This window comes from Myotis myotis, unplaced genomic scaffold, assembly GCF_014108235.1.
Source record: "Myotis myotis isolate mMyoMyo1 unplaced genomic scaffold, mMyoMyo1.p scaffold_m19_p_1, whole genome shotgun sequence".
Classification (NCBI taxonomy): Eukaryota; Metazoa; Chordata; class Mammalia; order Chiroptera; family Vespertilionidae; genus Myotis; species Myotis myotis.
This window is the reverse complement of record NW_023416313.1, coordinates 75,135,416-75,157,940: the sequence shown is the minus strand read 5'-3', so window position 1 is coordinate 75,157,940 and position 22,525 is coordinate 75,135,416. Positions and strand designations below refer to the sequence as shown.

General features: G+C 41.6%; 1 long non-coding RNA gene across 15 annotated transcripts in view; it reads right to left on the bottom strand.

Moving 5' to 3' along the window:
* Positions 1 to 17,247: 17,247 nt before the first annotated feature.
* LOC118672047 overlaps positions 17,248 to 22,525 on the bottom strand; it is a 58,166-nt gene continuing 52,888 nt past the window's right edge. For all 15 annotated transcript variants that reach the window (XR_004972970.1, XR_004972966.1, XR_004972971.1 and 12 more), the window contains 2 exons: positions 21,243 to 21,312; positions 17,248 to 19,986 (listed from right to left, as the gene is read on the bottom strand). This is a non-coding gene — a long non-coding RNA (uncharacterized LOC118672047). The remainder of the gene's footprint in view (positions 19,987 to 21,242; positions 21,313 to 22,525) is intronic.

Sequence of the window (22,525 nt, the reverse complement as noted above, 5' to 3'; positions counted from 1 at the left end):
TGTGACCCTACAAACAGCTTGATTTCCTGCTTCTGTTCTCCAGAGCTGTGAGATAATAAATTGCTGGTATTTGTTTACCAATTACTTTCCACTAACATAAGACCACCCAATGTTCTTATAATATCATCCCTATTGGGTGGATGGTCAGGCTGAGGCACAATTAAATTAAGCAGCTTTGGGCCTAGGTTATGAGACTAAAGAGAGTAACCATTCAAGAAAGCATATTCCAGGAAAATGGGATAGGAGCACTCCTTCCTGGGCAGGAGGATTATTCTCCGTCATTCTTTTGGTGTTTAGACGATAATGTATTCTGGGTTTGGCAGGTCCATTATCAATTGTCTGGGCATGTTAATTAGTCTTCTGGTTTATTAGTTTTCTAGCTGCTTTAACAGAGTACCACACCCTGGGTGGCTTAAATAGCAGTATATTCATTCTCTCACAATCCTAAAGGTTGGTAGTCCAAAATCAAGGTATCAGCAGGGTTGGTTCCTATAGAGGCCTGTGAATGGCTTTTAGATGGCTGTCCTCTCCCTGTGTCCCTTCACATTGTCTTGCCTCCATGCATGTCTGCCTCTATGCCAAAATTTCCCCCTTTTATAAGGACACCAGTCATATTGCATTACGTCTTACATTAATGTCCTCACTTTAACTTGATTACATTTATAAAGATCCCATCTCCAAATAAGGTCACATTCTGAAGTACTGGGGATTAGGACTTCAAGAAAGCTTGCTTTTTGCTATTGTTTGTTGTTTTTTAGAATGGAGGGACACAGTTCAATGATAACACCTGTAGACTAGAGAAGACTTAGAAGAACAGTCCCTACTGATCTCCTTACTCATCTTTGCCTTGTCTCCATGTGATGCAGTGCCCATTGGGTTTAAGCTCCCTTTTTGCTTGTCCCTCAGTGGAGCTAGAGATGAACATCAAGTTAGCACTCATGACCAGATAGACAACTCAGGCAGCTTACCCTAAAATGACATATTAATTGCCCTTGGAGGTCTTAGGTATTGCTTCCTTGATGATTTAAATAATTTTGGAGAAGCAGTGAAGACTGATGGTTTGGGGGGGCATCTGCTGTGTATTGATAAAGGGGCCCAGTGCACGAATTCATGCACCTTGAAAGAAACTGTGGGCCACAAGGCTGTGGTAGGCACAGAGGTGGGTCTCGGGCCATCCTTTGTGCCCCTGCCTGGCCCATCCCACTACATTCCCCAGTCCACTGTCTGCCAGTAGCCTTGCTTCCGCTGCTGCCCCTCCAATGCGTTGACGGTGCTGGCTCTGCTCGCATCCCCTAAAGGTGCAGACTGATTGGGGCCATTGCCAGCAGCGGATGCAAGCGGCAGCTGCTGCCCCAATTGCCCCTCAAGAGCAGGGGGCAGTGGAGAAGCATTCAGGCTTGATCAGGGCCGGCAGCTGCTGTTCGCACCTGCTGATGGTGCCAAGCGAGGGACCAGCGCTGGGCACTGACAGCAGGTATGAGTGGTGGCTCTGGCACCAGCTGTGGGTGGGAGTGAGGCCAGCATTAGCAGTGGGTATGAGCAGCGGCTCCAGCACTGGCAGCAGGTGTGAGAGGGGCTGTTGCCAGCAACAGGTGCAAGAGGTGGCTGCCAAAACCGAGCAATCAGTGCCGGTGCTGGGCACCGGCAGTGGGTGCGAGTGGGGCGGATGCTGGCAGCAGGTGCAAGTGTGGGAGCAAAGAATTTTCAGTAACCACCAGAGGCTCACCCAATGGCAGCCACTGATGCCCTGCCTTGGTCTGGCGGCCCTGCTCACCTGCTGCACCATCCCAACATGGCTGACGGCCGCCGTGTTCTACACACGCCCCCTGGTGGTCAGTGCACTACATAGTGACCAGCTGTTTGGTTGTTCCATTGTTCCGGTTGTTTTGCCAGTCAGCCTATTTGCATATTAGCTTTTTATTATATAGGCTTTTGGGAAGGTGGTGGTGGATAGCAAGTTAGAAAATCTGCCTAGTCTAGGCTTCATCCTATCTAATAATAGACAAACATGGTAATTGACCATACCTTCACTACGCCTCACATTGGCTAATCAGCATGATATTCAAATTAACCCAACCAAAATGACAGCTGTAGCCATGCAGCTGAAGCGAGCAGGAGGCTTGCTTGCTCCAGTGATGGAGGAAGCCAAGGTTCCCCGCCTGCCGTGGCCCAGCTCTTAGCTCCGAAAGCAACAAAGTTTCAATTATAGAAGCTAAACAAACCCCAGATACCTGCTCTCAGCAGGCTGTGGCCTCGGAGCTGGAGCGAGTAGGAGCTGGCTCTCAGTTCCAGTGATGGCAACAAAGTTTCAATTATAGAAGGTAAATAAATCCCCAAATAAAAAAAAAAGAAAAAAAAGGAGAGGCTGGGAGCTTCAGTCACCAGCCAGCCTGAAAACGGCCCTCAGCCCCTCACCCAGACTGGCCAGGCACCCCAGTGGGGACCCCCAACCTAAAGGGGGTGTGGCCAGCCTGAAAATGGCCCTCAGCCCCTCATCCAGGTTGGCCAGTGGGGACCCCCACCCTGAAGGTGGTGTGACCAGCTGCAAACAGCCACCAGCCCCTCACCCAGACTGGCCAGGAACCCAAGCGGAACCCCCACCCTGATCCGGGACACCCTTCAGGGCAAACTAGATGGCCCCCACCAGGCCTCTATCCTATATAGTAAAAGGGTAATATGCAAACTGACCTTAACAGCAGAAAGAGTGGGAATGACTGGTCACTATGACACACACTCACCACCAGGGGGCAGATGCTCAATTCAGGAGCTGCCCTCTGGTGGTCAGTGTGCTCCCACATGGGGGAGCTCTGCTCAGCCACAAGCCAGGCTGATGGCTGCCAGTACAGCGGTGGTGGTGGGAGCCTCTCCTGCCTCCTCAGCAGTGCTAAGGATGTCTGACTGCAGCTTAGGTCTGCTCCCCGCTGGCAAGTGGGCATCCCCCGAGGGCTGCCGGGCTGCCAGAGGGATGTCTGATTGCCATCTTAGGCCCAATCCCCCAGGGATCAGGCCTAAGCCAGCAGGTGGTCATCCCTCGAGGGGTCCCAGACTGAGAGACGGCACAGGCCAGCCTGAAGGACACCCCCCTGAGTGCACAAATTTTTGTGCACCGGGCCTCTAGTATTCAATAAGAGTGAGAGGAAGACTGGTTAGAGCTATAAGGAAAAGAACCCACTTCAATTTGATAAAACCTCCCCTTACCCCCAGGACTAGAAGAATGTAAGAATGTAGCATTCTCAGTTGTACCCTCCTGGTAATCCAAATGTTTATTGTTCATTATGCAATATTTTTCTATACGGTGCCTTGAGGTCTTTGGAGGATTCCTTGTCTAAAAGCTGAATGAATAATAATTGATTTAAAAAAATGCAAAGCTAGTCTGGAATGGAAAAGACATTGAAGCTAGAATGTGGCCAATAAAAAACACAGGTTGTGAAAGAAAGTCTCATGCAGAGATGGAGTATGTGGTTACTTAGTGCAACCTGAGGGCTTCATTGATCAACAATATCACTCACCCTCATGGACCATGTTAGAATTCCCCAGTGTTAAAAGGCCCCATTAAAGATTCTTTTGGATTAGGTTTGGCATAGTGAAAAGCCCATAAACAGTAAAGAGTCAGACAGCCTTGGGTTGGAATCTTGAAACTGGCATTTATTAGCTATGTGATCTTAGGGAATTTACTTAACCTCTAAAAAGGAACATTTTGGCTTACAGAGAAAGGATGTTGTGAGGATCAGATGAAACAATCTCTGTGAAAACACCTTGAGTAGTGTCTATCACACAGTGGGATATTTGTGTATCTATATATTTTCTCCACTCCCCACCAAGAGGTGGTCAGTAGATTCCAGAATGTTTTAAACTCCAAACATTCTAGAGAGAGTGACATATAAAGACACAGGTACATTAATCTTGGTTTAAAATTATCCTGAATAGTTAAATAGTTTACCTTCTGAGTGGAAAGGGCTGGAGCAATATGAAAACACCAGAAGGTGAAGTTGGGGTAGGAGTGGGAAGATGGGAGGAGGATGCCTCGGGTATTAGAAAGTAGAACTCATCTGGGTTAAAAGACAGAAGGAAAGGATCTTGGGATCTGGACAAGAGCTACTTTTATATGTACTTTGTGTGTGTGTGTGGGGGGGACCGAATGATATTATTACTTAAAATCCTATATGTCATTTCTAAGTAAGTTGACTTATTTTTTTTAAATGAAGTATAGAGAAAAGTGAAATTATGAACTTTATTAAACCTGATAGTTTTAGTTAATAAGAAATTAAGATCATTCCCATTCAACTATAGTCAAATCAAACTTGACTGAAAAATAAAGTGATCTAATCTGTGACTGGTTTAAACAAATGCAGACACCTGGAAGCAGAAGACCTGTATAAAGATCGTGTGGCAGTCTGTTTGGGTTGCTAAACAAAAATATCATATACTGAGTGGCTTAAACAACAAGCCTTTATTTCTCATCTCCAGAACTGTGAGAAATAAATGGAAGCTCAAGATCAAGGTGCTGTCAAATTCTGTGTTTGGTACAGACCCATTCCTGGTTCATAGACAGCTATCTTAGCATATCATGGCAGAAGGTTGGGAGGGAGCCCTCTGGGGTCTCTTTCATAAGGGCACTAAGCATCTCCCAATCGTCACATTCTGAGTTAAGATTTCAACATATGAAGGTTGGGGTAATACAAATATTCATTGCAAAACAGGTAGTAAATTGGCAAACCGAATCACCTCAATCTTATCTAATTCATCCCCAGTTGTGGAAGCTTAGTCTCTCAGATTACTATATAGCAATAATATTAATTAATGTACATACTAGCTTTTCTATTCTCAAGGCCATCCTATTTGTTTTTTTTGTTTTTGTTTTTGTTTTTTATTATTAGTTAAGGTATTACAAATGTGTCCTCATCCCCCCAGCCATCCTATTTGTTTAGGTAACAAAAAAGTAAGCCGTATTCAAGGCTTTTATGATGCAGAAATATAATTTTTGAGCCTGATTCCTTATATTTAAGCAGAACAGATTTGTGTGACTACGGCCTCTTCAAACTCTGGAACTTTTACATAAATAATAAATTTGTCTAGACAACAAAAAATGTAAAACTTTACTGTGGGGCATCACTACTGTAAGCATTTCATAATCAACAGAGACTATTGGTGTAGAGGTGCCTAGTGATTAATCATGTTTTACATTTCTGATCCTTGTGGAATGTCTACTTTCAGTTTGACCATCAACCCTGTTTGACAATATGAGGCAGTGGGTTGTGGAAAGGGAAGCTTAGACTTGACTTCAGTGGGAGCTGACTGGGCGCTAAGCCTGCTCAGCAGAGCGTACAGTGCTCATTGTGGCCCCTTGTTCTGCAAGGAATAAAACCAAAATACATTCTTGGAAAAAGCAGGAAAGTTATGTTCCCACTTTATAGCCAGAGGAGGAAATGGAATCAAGGTCAAATTCTCTACTGACATCATGGCAACTCCTTTCCAAATCATCTTAGTGAGTTTATACTCAGCTTTCTTCTTCATGCCTCAAGATGCAATTAGAATAGGATATTTGATACATTGCTTTTCTGAAGCAATAAGACCTTCAGATGATTCTCTGTTGGCCATGGGTGATTGGCTCCTAGGTGTTACATCTCATCATCAGATTTCATTTCAGTTATTTAACCAGGACTGGCTCAGTTAAAAGTGTCAATTACCTGGGGGAATTTCCTAAAGCCCTTTTAGATTCTTTAATTCCAGTGTTGGCCAGGAATGAATTTATCTAGGAATGCTAAATATAGCAGCTTAGTATTAAGTGGCGGACATCAGAAGCGGTTTACTTTGAGATTATCAGCTGTTTATTATAACTGGTTAAGTAATAGAGAAACTTTAAGAAATGTCTCGAGGAAGATTTTCTTTTTCTCCTCTACATGCAGACCTCGTAAGACTGCCCTGCAAAGCTCAATTCCCAGTGTTCCAAATATTTTTCAGGCTGAAGTTTTAGGCAAAAATGTTTTTCTGTTGACTTAGAATCTCCAAATTTTCTTTTCTAGACTGTTTCCTGTATGTGGGCCCAAGTATCATATCCTTCCTCTTCTCTCTTTCCACCCATATTTAAACCTTGACACAAGAGTTAGGGGTAAATGCCTGTCACTGTTTTAAGTATGGTCCTTCCTAGGCATATTTTGCATTTTTGTAGGAATCCAAGTCTTAAGCCAAAAAAATGAAATTTTAATGGTATAATTTCAGGAATTAACAAATGAACTGGGAGATATGTTTTAGCAGCTGGGCCAGCTGGCTAAAAAATTACAGTGGTTCACAGTTGCAGTGACTATAGAGCCACTCTTTTCTAGGCCAGATGCGACTTTCAATGTTCAATCTCATTTTTCCTCTGAGAGAATCTTGAAGTTCAGGAAATTCCAATTTAAAAATATCATAATCAAATTAATTAAATTGCAAATCTTTATAATAAACTACAATCAAGAAACAAAAGTTCTCTGTTAGGTTTTCCAACTAGCGATTCAGAAAATGTAGATATCAAGATTGATGTTTTCCTAATTTTTTGCGAATTTATCTTTATGGCAGATTGAAGCTACTAACAGGTTATATCTTTAAGACCTGGTGCCAATTTTTCCAAGCCCACAAATAGTAGTTTGAAATCCATATATTTGTTAAAAGGAAACATTCTTTCTAGTGAAATTTAGGTATGTCCCAGTCCAAGTTTTTCATTCAGGGTCTGTCAGGATCCATTTGCCAATGGAAACAGATACTTTTGGAAGCCTTTTGCAAATGCTCTTGTCATGGTTCACTTTAAGTGAACTCTTTCCTTCTCTTTGTTCAAACTGTATTTGTGAATTGGCGAATATGGTAGAAATTTGAGAAAAAGTCAGTAAAATGGCAAAACGTATTATATGACTCATATTATTTTTAATTTCAGCATTTTATTGATTAGATATCCCACCATTTGGATTTTGGATTTTACTCAACAATCACTGAAGACCTACTATGTGTCTAGCATTCAAGCTAAATACTGAGGACAAAGAAGCAAAACAAAAAATGTCTCTGCTCTCAAACTTACAGTCCATTGAAGAGGAAAGTAAGTAAATATCGTAGTGTGATCAATATGACTGGATACAGGAGTCCTGGGAGAGAAACTAGCTCCTTCCTGGGCCAAGGTCAGAGATTGTTCTCATTATGCCTTTGAGAGTCACTTTCTCTACAAGGCAGTAAGTTCTATGAGGGCAAAGACATGTATTTTCATTTCTGGCACATAGTAGGTACTCAAATCACATTTACTGACTGACTGGCTAAAAAAAATTGGGTGACTAAGTAATAAGAAATGTGAGGCACAGGGATTATAGTGGTGAGCAAAACTGACACAGCTCCTGCTCTCATGGACCCTAATGGGTGACCAACATTAAAAAGATAGATAATTGATGAACATTGTCATATGCCATCTGAGAAGAAGTACGTGGCGCTTGGAAAAGTGATTTATTTGGGGCTCCAGAATGGGACCTCTGACTTAAGTCCCTAAATGATTCTGTGTTCATCCACTTGTTAAGAAGAATTATGGTTTTCTGGTGCCTGTATAGCTAATGGAATACTGCCTTTGCAATGTTGTCCACATCAATGGGCTTTCCAAACAGTGAGAAGTCAAATTATCCGAAGGGGTGCAGAGCTAGGACGTCAGCAGGCTTACCCACAGAGTGTGTACATTGTTCTTCTGCTTACTGTTGTGGGATAAATCTCATGCCTCAAATTCATATGTTGCAGTCCTAGTACCTTGGAATGTGACTGTATTTAGAGATGATATGACTAGTATCCTTAAAATGAGATGAGGACACAGATGACTCACAGATCAAGAAATGAATGTGTAAGGACACAACAGAAAGGTGGCCATCTGCAAGCCCAGGAGAGAGGCCTCAGAATGAAACCAACCTTGCTGACACCTAGATCTTGGACTTCTCAGTTCCTAAACTGTGAAAAAGTAAGCGTCTGTTGTTTAAAATACCCAGTCTGTGGTACTTTGTTATGATAGCCCTAGTAAATGAATATACTTGCTAATAAAAATGTACTTAATAAATAAATATGCATGACAGGTTTTGGTCTAGATTTACTTTCATTTCAATCTAGCTGTGAGGTTGTGGATAGTAGTTAAAAAATTTACCTTCCTCAAAGTTTTTTAATGGATTGTGCTATTTACCGCATAGAATTTGAAGCCAGTACCCCAAAAGCATGGCTTAGATCAGTTCACAACCTTGAAAGAAGAATAATGTCCAAGGTGAACTTGGAGCACTCAGCAGGCATCAGATCACAAGGGCCATGTTGAAAATTATTTTTTTTCAAATGGAAATCTATCCTAGCATTCTGATCCAGGATGTGACATCATACGATTTACGCTTTATAAGATTACTCTGGTTGCTGCATGGAGAATGATTTGAATATGGTCAAGAATGAAGGCAGGAAGGCAATTATGAAGCTATTGCAATGGTTCAAGAAGAAGATAATGAGATGATGGTAGATTAGTGTAGGATGGGAACAGTGGAGATGGGGAACAAATTAGAAACATATTTTTGAAGCAGAATTAACAGGAGTTGGTTGTAAATTGGATGAGGAATTTAAAAAAGTAGACATCCGATTTCTGGCATAAGGAAATGGATGGGTGCAATTGCTATTTACTTAGATGAAGAAGACAGGCAGATGGCCATGAAGAGCAAGAATTCAGAGTTAGACCTCTTAAGGTCAAAACAGGTATGAGACATCAAAATAGAGATGTCAAGCGTGTGTGTGGATATGTGAATCTGAACCTTCCCAAGAGAAGAAGTCAATTTATTTTTCTTTTATTTTAATTTTAAAAAATTGATTCCAGAGAAAAGAAGGAGAGAGAGAGAGAGAGAGAGAGAGAGAGAGAGAGAGAGAGAGAGAAACATAGATAGCTCAGTCATTGCCTCCCACAAGCGCCCCAACTGAGGATCATACCCAAAACCTGGGGTTATGCCCTGACTGGGAATTGAACCTGCCATCTTTTGATGTATGCGATGATGCTCCCACCAACTGAGCTACACTGGCCAAGGCAAATGAAGAAGTCAATTTAGAGAAAGTTTAAGACAAAATTTGATTTGGAAAAGTAGTGGCTATGCTTTTTTTTTCCTACCTGGTCCCTAAACTATCTTCCTATGATTGTGGAATTCCACTGTTTATGAACTTGTTTGGGGACAAGATATCTCACATGACAGGTATCATAAACATCACATGCTTGACTTTGCAGCCTCTCTTGCGGGTAGGGTTGCACTTGCCACTGGGTCTAGATTCAGGAACTAGCTGAGAATGTTGAGATTTTTCTTGTCAGTATTAGTGGGTGGCAACAAACTGGCTCCCACATTTAGTGTGCACCGGTAATGAGGTTGTGGCCACACTGGGTCCCTGGAGCAGCAGAGGTGGTGGTACCAGTCAGTGTCTAGTGCTTGGCTTCCTGCTAGAGGTTACTTGCCTATAAGGACCAGCTAGTCCTTGAGGATGTTTTTGGGTATTTTTACTAGCCGCATAGTTCTGAGCCTCCCACTAATTTGTGAGTTACTCATAACACTTAATATGAATTATTTGTCATTCATGTCTGGCTGCTATTCCTTGTAGAATCCTAATTCCTTTAGAGGAGGAGAAAGTGGCAGGGCCCTCAAAACAAGTGGCTAGAAATAGGAGAATAAAACCTGAATGCAGGAATCACATAAACCAGATAAGGAGTGAGGGTCCATGAGTGTGAAATGCTGTTGAGAAGTCAAGTAAAATGAAGACTTGTCCATTGGGATTTATTTACGTGGGACAACTCATGACCTCAGTAGGAGAAGTTTAAGCAGTAACTATGGACGATGAGCAAGTTAAGAAAGTTTACAAGGACAACCATTTTAGAGGCTTGGCTGTGAAGGAAAGGAGAGAGCTAGGGCCATAGCTTGAGAAGCAGATGTGGTCAGGGTTTGTTTTTCACTAGTGGAAGATGTGAGTAAATTTTCATGTGGCACATAGAAATCTGACTCCATAAGCATTGGCGAGTGAATGAATGAGTGAATGAATGAGCTGAGCATTGATGGGCAGATGAGATTAGGGAAGACTTTCTTGGGAGAGAAGACACAAGAGTCAAGTTACAGAGATCTAATAGGACGTAGGTAATTCCATCCACCTAAGTTGCTCATTTACTTATTTTTCACTAGTTTGGTGCCCTGACTATGTTTATTATAAACCTAACAAACATGACATGTTTGCAATAAGAAAAAATACATACAATGATAATATGATTTCAATGTAAGCTCAGTGAGGATATGACTTCCAAGATCACACCGGAAGAAATTTTTTTTTTTTCAAATTTAAGCTTATCTCCCACCAAATGCTATGTTTTCTTAAAGCTAGGGCACAGAATCCACACAGGCCAATATACCCTACTACGTGTCATGAGGTTGAAACTATACTGATCATCCCCTAGAAACATTGTAAATGGAATTTTTAACCACTCCAAATCAGTTCATATCATGTGGAATCTGCAAACAGAACCTACCAACATTTTGGGAAAGACACATGTGTAAGTATAAATATTTTCCTTTATTTCTTTCAATTTAGTGCCCTTTTAAAAGGCCTACAGATACCTGATTGCCTCACCTCAACCAGAATGAGAAAGCTCTTTTTTTAATTTTTTGGTTGTTGTTGCTAATCCTCACTGAGGGTTTTTTTTTTAGAGAGGGTGGAAGGGAGAGAAGGAGTGGAGGGGGGGAGTGAGAGAGAGAAACCTCTATGTGAGAGAGACACAGCTACTTGTTGTCTCCCACACATGCCCCAGGTATGTGCCCTTGACAGGGTATCGAGCCTGAGACACTTCCATGCATGAGCCTATGCTCTAACCACCAGCCAGGGCAGAAAGCTCTTTTTTTGAGACCCATCAGTCTGTTGTGATGCCAAAGGGATCATTTCTTTACCCAGTTTCAGTGGAAAAAATCTCAGAAAAGTCTGACTTTCCAGAAATATCCTGCCTGATGCCCAGTGTGGAGGGGTTTGCAGTTCACTAGCAAACGACTGAACCTATTTGTAAAGTTAACTTGGTCTGTATACTAAGGATCCTTTGGGAGTGTGTGAGGGATGGCCGTCCTGAGCATGTGCAGTGGTTGCCATTCCAAATGTAAAAACTAATTTGTTTGTGTTTTAATTATCTCTTCTTACAAGATCTACTCAGCAGTATTGCTCCACACGGCTTGAAAGAATTTAATTAAATTAAAAAAAAGCCCTGCTTTTGTTGTTGTTACTTGCTGGGATGAAATTAGACTGATTTTGCCAGGGCGTGGAGATTTTGTTTTTCTTATTCTCATGAAGAAACTGCTATTAAGACTAAGGACATAAACACTTAGGAGCACAATGCTTTTTTGGTCTCCTTCACTGCAATGGGCCAGAAAAGGGCAACTTCTAGGCAATGAGTACCCTTACTTTCCATGGAAAACACCAGAACTCCGTCGGCTAATTGAGGTAGAATTCGATTAACAGGGAACCTGAGTGTACTTTGGGTGCTCCAGAAAAGCCACATAGAAATAACAGAAGATATTTGCAGTAACACGAAATATCAGCTCTGGAAATAGTTTTGAGGCCATCTGGTCTAGCTGTTCTAAAGGTACAAGGGAAGAGGTGGACCCAGAATGGCTAAGTGGCCAAGTGAAGTTGCTCAGCTCACAGTGGCAGGAGACTTGATTAAACAATGAATACATCATTTTCTTCAAAGAGGTAATTCTTGTCTATTATATAAAAAAAAAACTACAGATAAGCAATACATGAAGATGCCTCAAACACTCATATTGTCTAAATACCTAGAAGACCTTACTGTCAGACCGTTTCTCTTTTTGCCTCACCTCCTTTGATCTCTTCTCACTCTATCTGAGCCTTGGCAGAGAGTAGCTGAAAATGAAAGCTGATTCGATGCTTCTTAGAAGTCTAGGGAAGATGTGTGCTGCAGAGGAGAGGTGAAGAGGGAGTCTTGGAAGCCATCAGTCACACATTTTTATTAAACATGTTCTCTGTGTTACCACCATCTGGACATTCGTATGTATAAAAATGAAAGAGGAATTGTACCTGCTTACCTTCAAGGCACTTACAGTCTGGTTAGTAACATTAGCAAAACACAGCGTATTTTTTAAAATACTAATTTCTTAGATATTTTTTATATTTGAGACATCGGAGGTGCAAGAGGTGAGACAGAAAAGTTAACCTTTCTTTCAGTTTCAGATTCTACATTGTAAAGGTTTGAGTGATATTTAAAAGTCAGAAAAAGGAAAAAAACATTGCTCTTGGGTATTTCTCTTAATTACTCACTTATTTCTTATGTAATATTTTTCTTCATCATGCCACTGCAGATGCCAATATATAGGTAATCAGTTCCTTACTGTAATAGTTTTGTTCTGTGTTGAGGAAATGTGTTTGCAAGTTACTTGTTACTAAGGCTCTCCCAGCTGATAAAGAAGTAGTTGATATATTCATTTTTCTTTATTCCTCCATTCACTGGATAGTTATTGAATATCTACAATGACTTAAGTGCTAGGGTGTTTAGCAGAAGACAAAGAGGCAAAGCCCTGACTTTATGGAACTTAGATTTTATGATCAATTCTCTACATGGTGTAGAAAAATGGGAAATTAATTAAAACTCTTAATTATAGAAGTGTGTTGTTGCCTACGCAATGTTATTTGAAGAGAGCTTTAGACTTCTTTCTTAAAAAAGCCTTCTCATTGCCCCTGTAGAGAAGGAAGCCTTAATTTCCACCAGCTATGCTCCTTTCAAAAGTACAAAACTCTGAGACAGACAAACATCGAAGACTTAGCAGCTGCCAGTAAATAAGGAAGAACCCAGTAGAGCCTTTCCAACCTTCTAGGTGGCTCTCGATCCATTAAGTGGGTAGCAGGTGAGTTTTGACTGGGGGATGGTGTCAGGTGGCAAGGAAGGTGAAAGGAGGAAGTCTCAGAGCCAGAGCCATGATTTGGGATGACAGGCTAAGGAGACAGTGTGAGGAGAGACAGAGGACATGGAGCATCAGAGAAGGGCGACGGAGTGTGAGGAGGAGGGCACCAAAGATGAACTCGTCCATTCACTGCTGTTTTGCGGGTTGCCCTGGAACCTCCATGCCTTTCTGCCAGTCGCCTAAGCCATTGTTCTTTTAGATGGCAGGGGGCTTGTTGCAGACCACTTAGGAGAAACCACAGCTGCCTGGATGACCTACAGTTACAGCTGGAAGAACAGTGTCACAGACCTATGACTGCATGTGACAAAATAGCTTCTGCCTTGTTCTCACAATAAATATTCAAATACTGATGCATTTTGCAGTGTCCCAGCATGATCACCTTTAGACTCTTTTGCTCTAATTATATAACTAATTATAGAAGTTATCATTCTCACTATTACATTTTTTGCTTTAACTGTGGGATACAGTCTTGAGCACAAAACGTTCATGGATATAATTTTCCACACTAGGAAAGGTCAAGCGCATGCAGCTTTTAAAAATTTGAATAAACCAAGCACAAATCCTCAAATGACTATCCCACTTTCCAAATTTGAAGCTGGGGAATTATTAATTTTTTTCAACAGACTGTGAACACGCCCCTGGAAGCACAGGTTTATAATTGAAATGTTGACACAACCTTACAGGCTCACAGCATGAGCGGTGTTGTTCCAATAAATCTCGTCCCTAATCCTTGGAGAGAACTTAAGGCAGAGATTCACTTTCTATATCAGGTTTCATTTTACTGAAAGGCTTCTGAAGATAAAGCTAATAAACTACGAAGGGGCAGATACAATGTGGGCTAACGGGTTAAAGGGCTGGAGAAAGCTCTGTAATTCTCAGAAATGGGAAACAGATGTTGTTTGACATTTTGAAGCACAGTTTCCTTCTCCTTTGCACACTTTTGGCTATCACGGTTTTCAAAGCAGAGATGTATTACTGTAAATGAGAATGGCTTTGCGATGAGTTTCCTGCTTAGAGAACAGAGAGGCCTAATATTAAGACTAATTTTTATTTAATGCAGTGTCTTTTCACATAACGGAATCACAAATTGCGTTAGGGAACTGAATGGCTTTGGTACAATTTATCATGAAACCTCAGAAATTAAATAACACCTCACGAAAATGAGTAAATATAATTGGAAAGAAACACTGCCTGAGCCTGGAACTCCCGTGCATATTAATTTCTGCTGCTGGGGGAACTGCCCTGACTTGCACTGCCGGCTGGTGACTTCTGTACAGATAAACACCTGCAGCTTCAGCTTTGCAGGTGTAAGCAGGACTAGGGACTTGGTATTTTACAGAAAGAGCTGGGAACGATAATGGTGACAGCGAATGCTGCGTGCAGGACATAGAGGACGCTGGGAGGCAAGACTCTAAATGACACGGTGGGCAGATAAAGCCCCAGGTGGCCAGTGGCCTTCTCCACATAGAAGCTGTGAGCACAGGGGAGCCTTGTTACAGGAGTGACTGGGTGTAGGGAGGGACTAGGCGGATGAGAGCCAGTGTATGAGCAGCAAGAGCAGCGACCCCGCTGGAGTTTTACAAGCTGTGGACAGTAAAGCTCTTCTCTGTTTATGTAACTTGCATCTCTGCTACCAGTTGTGATATCTATTCCAGCTTATTGGGATCAAGCATGAGCGACTGCTATGTTGGCTCTTTCTGTGGGTTGGCTCAGAGGGCATCAGATCAGAGCGGAAGTGAACGAGGTGGGCTGATCTGTGTGAGGCATTGGCAGCTTGTGCTGGACACCATATGTATGCAAAAGGTGTGCATTTTCTATATCTTCTAAAGTCCGGTGTGTAGGACTATGCTTGATTATACAGCATTTAATATTTAGGAAACTAAAATAATAAAAGCATATTATTTTATGTTGTTAATAAGTAATATTAACAACAATCTATGTTTTTAAAAAATTATTATTGATTTTTAGAGAGAGAGAAAGGGGGAGGGAAAGAGAGAAACAGTGATGTGTGAGAGAAACATTGATCTGTCAGTTGTCTCCTTTACACACCAGTGACAGGGGATTGAACCTGAAACCTGGGTATGGGCCCTGACCGGGGAATCGAACCAGTGACCTTTTGGTGTACAACAACACTCCAACCAACTGAACCACACCCACCAAAGCAAGTATGTTTTACACATAAACGTAGCTAACTGACTAAAGCTACCATGGCAGGTGGTCCAAAAAAACAAATGATTGGCTTATTTTTTTGGTGGGCATGGGGGGGCAGAATGACCCATTTTTATTAGCTCTGCTTTCCACTGGAAATGAAAGAAAATCATATCCAAATATTGAATTTTAGCTCAAATCTCATCTCTTTCCTGCAGAATTCCCAATAGCCCCAGGCCTCCATAGCTTGTCTTTCCGGATTATTGCCTAAGTCTTCCACTTGGTGATAAAAATAATATCAAAGTCAAGTGCAAAACAAAACAAGTTGAGTAAAACAAGAAAAAACACACACACACACACCAAAATGCTAATGACAAAACGTAAATATTGGTAATTAATCTTAGAGAAATTGACTTGAATAAATTAGCAATGAACACTCAAAGTTTAATTGTTTTGGTATACATATGCCAATAGTTAGGCATATTAATTCTGAGATCATTTTTACAGTTCTTATCACTGATCATAAGTGATCAAATTCTCTTGGGAGTGGAGGGCTAATACCCCAATAGCTTTGTTTTGTTGTGGAGTATTCTCGAAAACTCTCTTTCTTTATTATACTAGAGGCCTGGTGCATGAATTCGTGCAAGGGTGGGGTCCCAAGGGGAATGGGGGGGTGGGCAGTGGGATGCCCTTACTGGCCCAGGATCTAGATCCGTCCTGCTGACATTCGCGCTGGTTGTCGGGAGCCACCTGGTGGATGCTTGTTTCTTCCTTGTGGAGCATCTAGGGTGGGAAAGCGGTGGTGGTGCCCAAGGCTGACTTCCAGGAGGCGGTGGCGTGCTGTTGGGATTGTGCCTGTGGCGCTGATCCATCGGTGCCTGGCCCTAGCCCATTCTCTGGGGATTGGACCTGCAGGACTACTGAGGGAGTGAGTGGCTGCCTTAGGTAGGTGGGTCTCAGCTGAGCAGGGCTTCTGCTGTAGGAGCGCACTGACCACCAGGGGGAAGGTCCTGCATTGAGCGGCTGCCCCCTGGTGGTCAGTGTGCATTATAGTGACCAGTCGTTCGGTAGTTTGGTCGCTTAGGCTTTTATATATAGACTAGAGGCCTGGTGCACGAATTCATGCATGGGTGGGGTCCCTCTGGGTGGCCTGCAGTGATCGGGCTGAAACCCACAGTCCAACGCAGCCTGCAGCTCCTACCTGTCGTTCCTGCTCATCCTGGCCCCACTGTGCCTGCCGCGGGCTTACGCCCAATCAGTCCCATTCGGGAGAGGTTCACACTGCCGCAGCAGTACTCACCAGACATGAGCCCTGCGTCTGGTGCCCTACCAAGAGGAGTGGCCTGCGGGATTGGGCTGAAACTGGCTCTCTGACATCCCCCAAGGGGTTCCGGATTGTGAGAGGGTGCAGGCCAGGCTGAGGGACCCCACTGATGCATGATTGGGCCTTGAAGGGACCGTGGGAGGGCTCTAGGGCGTGTCTGTCCCATCTCACTGAGTCCTGATTGGCCGAACCCCAGCAGCAAGCTAACCTACCAGTTGGAGCATCTGCCCCCTGGTGGTCAGTGCACATCATAGCTAGCGGTTGAACAGCCTTAGCATATCATTAGCATATTATGCTTTGATTGATTGCTCGGTTGTTCTGCTGTTCCGTCTATTTGCATATTACCCTTTTATTATATAGGATAATTTTTGGCATTTGACCCTATTTATTTCTAGGTCTTTCTCCTGTGCTGCTTTCCTGAATACACAGTGAAATATAGACCACACTATTTGTTTGATATTCTGTTTGTTCTTCAAGAATAATGTCTTAGTGAAATATCATAGGGTATTTGGTCAGTCTTTTCAGCCTCTCTTCTACTGGTTATGCTCAGACACTTCTGCATGCTGAGCTTTTATGATACTTACCTTGAGTTCATCTATTTAAAACATTTATTATAAAACTAAGAAACCCTTGTTAAAAATGTTAACATATAGTACAGCCACATGCATAAACTAAAAAATAAAAGATACCTTCCCCCATTTGGGCTGGCCTTCCCCAGCCAGTCAAAATCCTGCCTACCGAGGGCATTAAAGTCATATCAAACTATATTTATAATGGAAGCTAAATTTAAAACTAATATATGTAATACATATCACAACATGTATCTACAGAAATAATTTTTAATGAAATTTTACATTTATTTCACTGAAATTACAATGCATCACTACTAGTTTCCTAATGCAATAATAACCTCATGTTTTCTCTCTCTTTATAACCTTTTTATTCCTTTTAATCCACTCCTCCCCACTTGTGTCTTTTCAGCCTTTGCTACTCTTAGCTTGTGGTAACTATGTTAGAGGCAGTAACAAAGATTTTTGTTGTGTGATCTATTACTTCTCCCAGTACCTTGCATGTAACATCAATACTAATGATTATTGCAATGAAACGAGTCCTTAGTAAATATAGAAAAATATGATATATATGAGGTTCCCATTTAAGCTAAACACACTATGGAGCCCTATGGCATACAAAGGCAAGCAGCATGCATTGAATATTTAGAAGCACTGCTGTGTCTTAAAGCAACCATGCTGCTTCTTTGGGTTTCCTGTCAGGAGCTAATGTGCAATGGCCATCCTGTGCTCTGGGGTCCAAAGCAGAGCCAATAGTGTAGTAATGATATTACAATTTTCTCTAGAAAGAAAGCAAAAGCCTTTGTCTTTGTGGCATAAAAACATCTATGTCCTACTGAGAGCTTTGCAAAATGAGGATCTGAACACTGCTAACAAAATGGTTTATGCCATGTCCTTTCTTCATGCTATTAGTCTTGTCATCAGAGTTCTGTCAGTGGCCAGGATTTTGGTTTCTGCAAGCTGGTAACACTTACTTGGCATCTTGTGGGCTAATGAAAATGAAGTAATGTGGAAGACCTTACTCTCAAGCACCTCTGGAAAAGACAGAGGAGCAACTGGGTTTAGGTCTAGACCCGGAAGAGAATTCAAGGGCTTACATCTGCAATATGGGCTGAGAAAAAACACCATAAAGAGTATACATTAGTGTTATTGTTACTTCTTGATCAAGGTTTTGGACTATTGCCCATGCCTTTATTCGTATGTCAAAATATTTGCATGTTCCCCTCCCCCCAAGATATGATTGAACGATAAGTTTTATTTTAATCTGAGGACTGGGCATTTTTGGTGGAAGTATATCCCTGATTATTTGCTTATAGTTAACCCAATACTTGTTGCATTATGGATGTGGAAAGCACACAGACTCCTGAACTGAGAGAATCAGGAGACTGAAGTTCCAAGTTTCACAGTCAATCAACAGCATGAACCTGGTCAACTGAATTCTGGGTCTAAGTTCACAAAATGTGAAAGGTGGGTTAGATGAACTACAAGATTCTTGCCAGCCCTAAAATTCTTCTTATTATTTTAATGTGAGACTTACTCAGTACTTCCCAGCTCCCCACTGGCAATGACTGACATGCTTGCAATGGGAAAGAGTCCATCAGAGCAAGTTAGTTCTTTGCTCTGCACTGACTTGTCTCAATGAGCATTGCACAATATTCAATAAGAATTCTGGAGCCTTTTATCACCAGGCCACCTCTTCTCTCAGAAGATGTTTTGCCCCAAGAAAGCCTCGTGGCTTATTCTTTCACCTCCTGCAGGTTTTGTTAAAATGTTACCGGCCAATGAGTCTTTTCTATCCCTCTTATGTTAGTTGAAACCCACCCTCACTGTAGCACTTCTACTTCCTTTTTCTGCTTTATTTTTACTCCAAAGCACTATCACCATGAGACATACTGTATCAGCTGAGATCCATTCAAAATGCAGAAACCATGTAATAAGTTAACATAGAGGATTTAATATAAGATTCTTAACCAAGTATTAGAGAACTGAAAGGGGGAAAAAAAGAAATAAAAAAGAAAGGCAAGTGAGGTTTTATAGAGGTATTAACTATGTGAAGCAGCTAGGGCTGTGTTTTGGGCTGAATTGGGTCTTCCCCAAAATTCATGTTAAAGTTTTAGCATCCAGGACTTCAGAATGTGGCTGTGTTTGGGGATAGGGCTTTTAAAGAGGATTAAATTAAAATGGGTGGTTCCTACCCCATCTGAAGGTGTCCTTGTAAGAAGAGGAGGTTAGGACACAGACACAGAGGGAACAGGTGAAGACACAGGGAAGAGATGGCTATCTGAAAGCCAAGGAGATTGGCCTCAGGAGAAACAATTCTGTCCACATCTTGATCTTGGACTTCCAGCTTCCAGAACTGTGAGAAAATAAATTTCTGTTGTATAAGCCACTCAGTCTGTGATACTTTGTTATGAAAGCCTAGTGGACTAATACAGGCTTGGAGAACAGCAGGAAGAAGTTGGGTAATTAAAATTTAGAAGCATAGAGCTGAAATTCTCACCTCTGAGGAGGAGATACTGCTTATCTGGGGGGGGGGGGGTGGTCTTTTTTTAAATATATTTTATTGATTTTTTACAGAGAGGAAGGGAGGGGGATAGAGAGTTAGAAACATCAATGAGAGAGAAGCATCGATCAGCTGCCTCCTGCACACCCCCTACCGGGGATGTGCCTGCAACCCAGGTACATGCCCTTGACCAGAATCGAACCGGGGACCCTTCAGTCCGCAGGCCAACACTCTATCCACTGAGCCAAACCAGCCAGGGCAAGGGGGGTGGTCTTTAAGGGGGCATAGTGAGGTGTGAAGTGTGGAAAAACTGAAAATTGGAACCACTTGCAGCTTCTGAAATCAACCATTGTTGCCAGGATAAAGAGCCATTGATGGGGAGCTGTTGGCAGGAGCAAATGGAAGAGGCAGGTTTCTTCTTCCAACCCCACCACTCTGGTCTCTCTCTGGCACCTCCTATTAGCAGATGGAGACTGTTGGGTCCCGGTGTCACTAGAGAAAAGTGAAATAGAGAAGTAGAGAAACTCAAAGATAACAGCTTAATAACATTTCCTCCAACTCTTTTCTTTTTAATCTTTTTAATCTGCACTACTGGAACATAAGCTCCATGAGGGAAGGGATTTTTTTTTATCTACTTCTGGATCCCAAAGACTGAAGAGAACCTAGAGTGTATTCAGATAAGTATTTATTAAATGGATGAATAAATATCTTCTAAATTTTGAAAGATACTTTGGGAAAAAGTATAACATTTTGCCAATGAGAAAACAGGAGTTCAAAGAAGCTAGATAATTTTGGAACTGGGTAAGGATTTTAAAGCCACAACTTTCTTCCATCAGTCAAAGAAGCATGGATCACAAGACATGGTAGGCCGGACCTTTCAGACATTTGGGAGTCTTTGTGTTATTCTGCTTCTTGTTTTTATGGGAATTTGTGTTGGTGGTTAAATTCTATGTTTCATTTCAGAGCCAGGACATGAAAGGTGATAGTTTTGGCCAAAAAGAATTTGGTTGACCAGAGATGGCAAGAAAGTGTGTGAGGATGTTAGTAAAATATTCTTGGTGATGCCCTAAATAATCCTCAGATCTTGGAAGGTAAGATTTATAATGTTCATTTAAAAAAGTGAAAGCAAAGTAGAGAAAATTCAAGACGTTTACTCATTACGTTCAGGAGCTTAGTGGATCAGGTAGATATCTAATTATCTAAATGTGTATCTAGTTTGAAGTACCAGATCATGATAATTTCCCTTTAGGTTAATCACCTTAGAGAAACTAACTAAAACTCTGCTATAATATGTGTCTTTTTTCTTTTGAGGAAGATGATTTTCAATTGCAAGGATCCTATCCATCTTTCCTTCTTAAATCTTCTTTCCATTTATCCATTCTCTTCCATTAATGCATTTATCTTTAACATTTTAATTATTAGACATTAATTAAAGATTTCCAGGTTCATTGCATATGTTAGGATTATATTTTGATACAAATAAACCTAAAATAATAGCAGCTTAAGCAAGATAAAGGTTATTTGCCTCACAAAAGAGAAGCATCGCACAACGTTTCTCTGGAGACCCACGTAATTCTGCCTTACATTTCATTGATCAGACTTTAGTCACAAAGCCACATCTAGCTGCAAAACAGGTTGAAAATGTAATATGTGAACTGTATAATATATCATTTTTTTTGTTGTTATGAAGGAAAAAAGACCAAAAGGTGGCAATCAGCAGTATTTACCACACACAGCTCTCTACTTACTGCCTTCCTCTGCTTAATTGTATATCCAATGTTGGCCCTTTTTGATTCCTTGGATGCCTTGACTATTTGGCTATTAAAAAGTGAAAATTTGGAAGGGAAGAGGACAGAGAGATTAGATGCACAAAACTTAGAAGGCTGAAGTACATTTATAAAGACTTTTGAGCTGGGAATGGTGATAAAAATATAGGCAACATTTACTGAACACTTACACCAAGTGCCAAGTACATATTTATGCCTAAATATTTTACATATGCCATCTCACTTAACACTCAAAGTAAACCTATGAGACAGTATTATTATTATCATCCTCATTTCATACCTGAGGAGGCAGTCCTAGAGAATTTTGATAACTTGTCTAATTTCAGTGGCCAGTGATGGTATAATATATTTTTTAAGCTCACTGCTTCCAAAGATTGAGTTCACTCACTAAGTTCCTTATGAGGCAGGAAAGTAAGAAACTGGGGAAACTCATTGACAAGTGGAATAAGGAAAACTGAGACAAATTAATTAAACTAGGCCAAACAATTTGAGCAATTTATAGCCAGCTAATGAATCATACAGTTTTATCTTCCCTAACCAAGGACACTTAGGAGCAAATAGTCTACCATTCCAGACTGTCCCAGGGAAGACCAGCCTCAGTCCCAGTACCTCTTCAATAACATTCTTTAAAAATAAAACTAGCCAGAAAGTAACCCTGACCCTTCTACATACACCTTTTGATGAATCAACATATTAAAGGACACACCTGGAAACCTAATGAATATTCTGGTAAGACCATCCCTGATACTTTCCCTAGGATTCCCATTGGCCAAAAAAAGATAAAAAGCCTCAAGACAAAGGACCCGTGGTGCACTCTCATTAGAGCACATCCATGCCTTGTATCTCTGCTCTTTCTCCCAAACTCTATTGGACTTGCAACCAGGGGAGTAGCAGGCAGTGGCAGCTCATCCCGGACTTACCCTCTGAACCTGTCTCCAAGGCCCTGTTTTTCCCGGAGTTTTCAGTGAATGAGCAGCAGCCCTGCCTTGGCTCACTTCTTTTACTGTGGCTTCCATTTCTCAGTGAGCCAAAGCAGCCCTACCTAGGCTCTCTCCTGTTGCTTCTTTTACCTATTGCTTCTTTAAGCCCTTCTTTTGTTTCACTGTCCCCAGCTTTAATAAACATAATGTCAAAATCATCTGGACGCCTATTGTGAAATCTTTCCTGCACAAAGTTAAGAACCCACACACTAACAGCTGACCTGAGGCAGGCCCACTCTAGGCACAGTCACTGTGGGATAACAT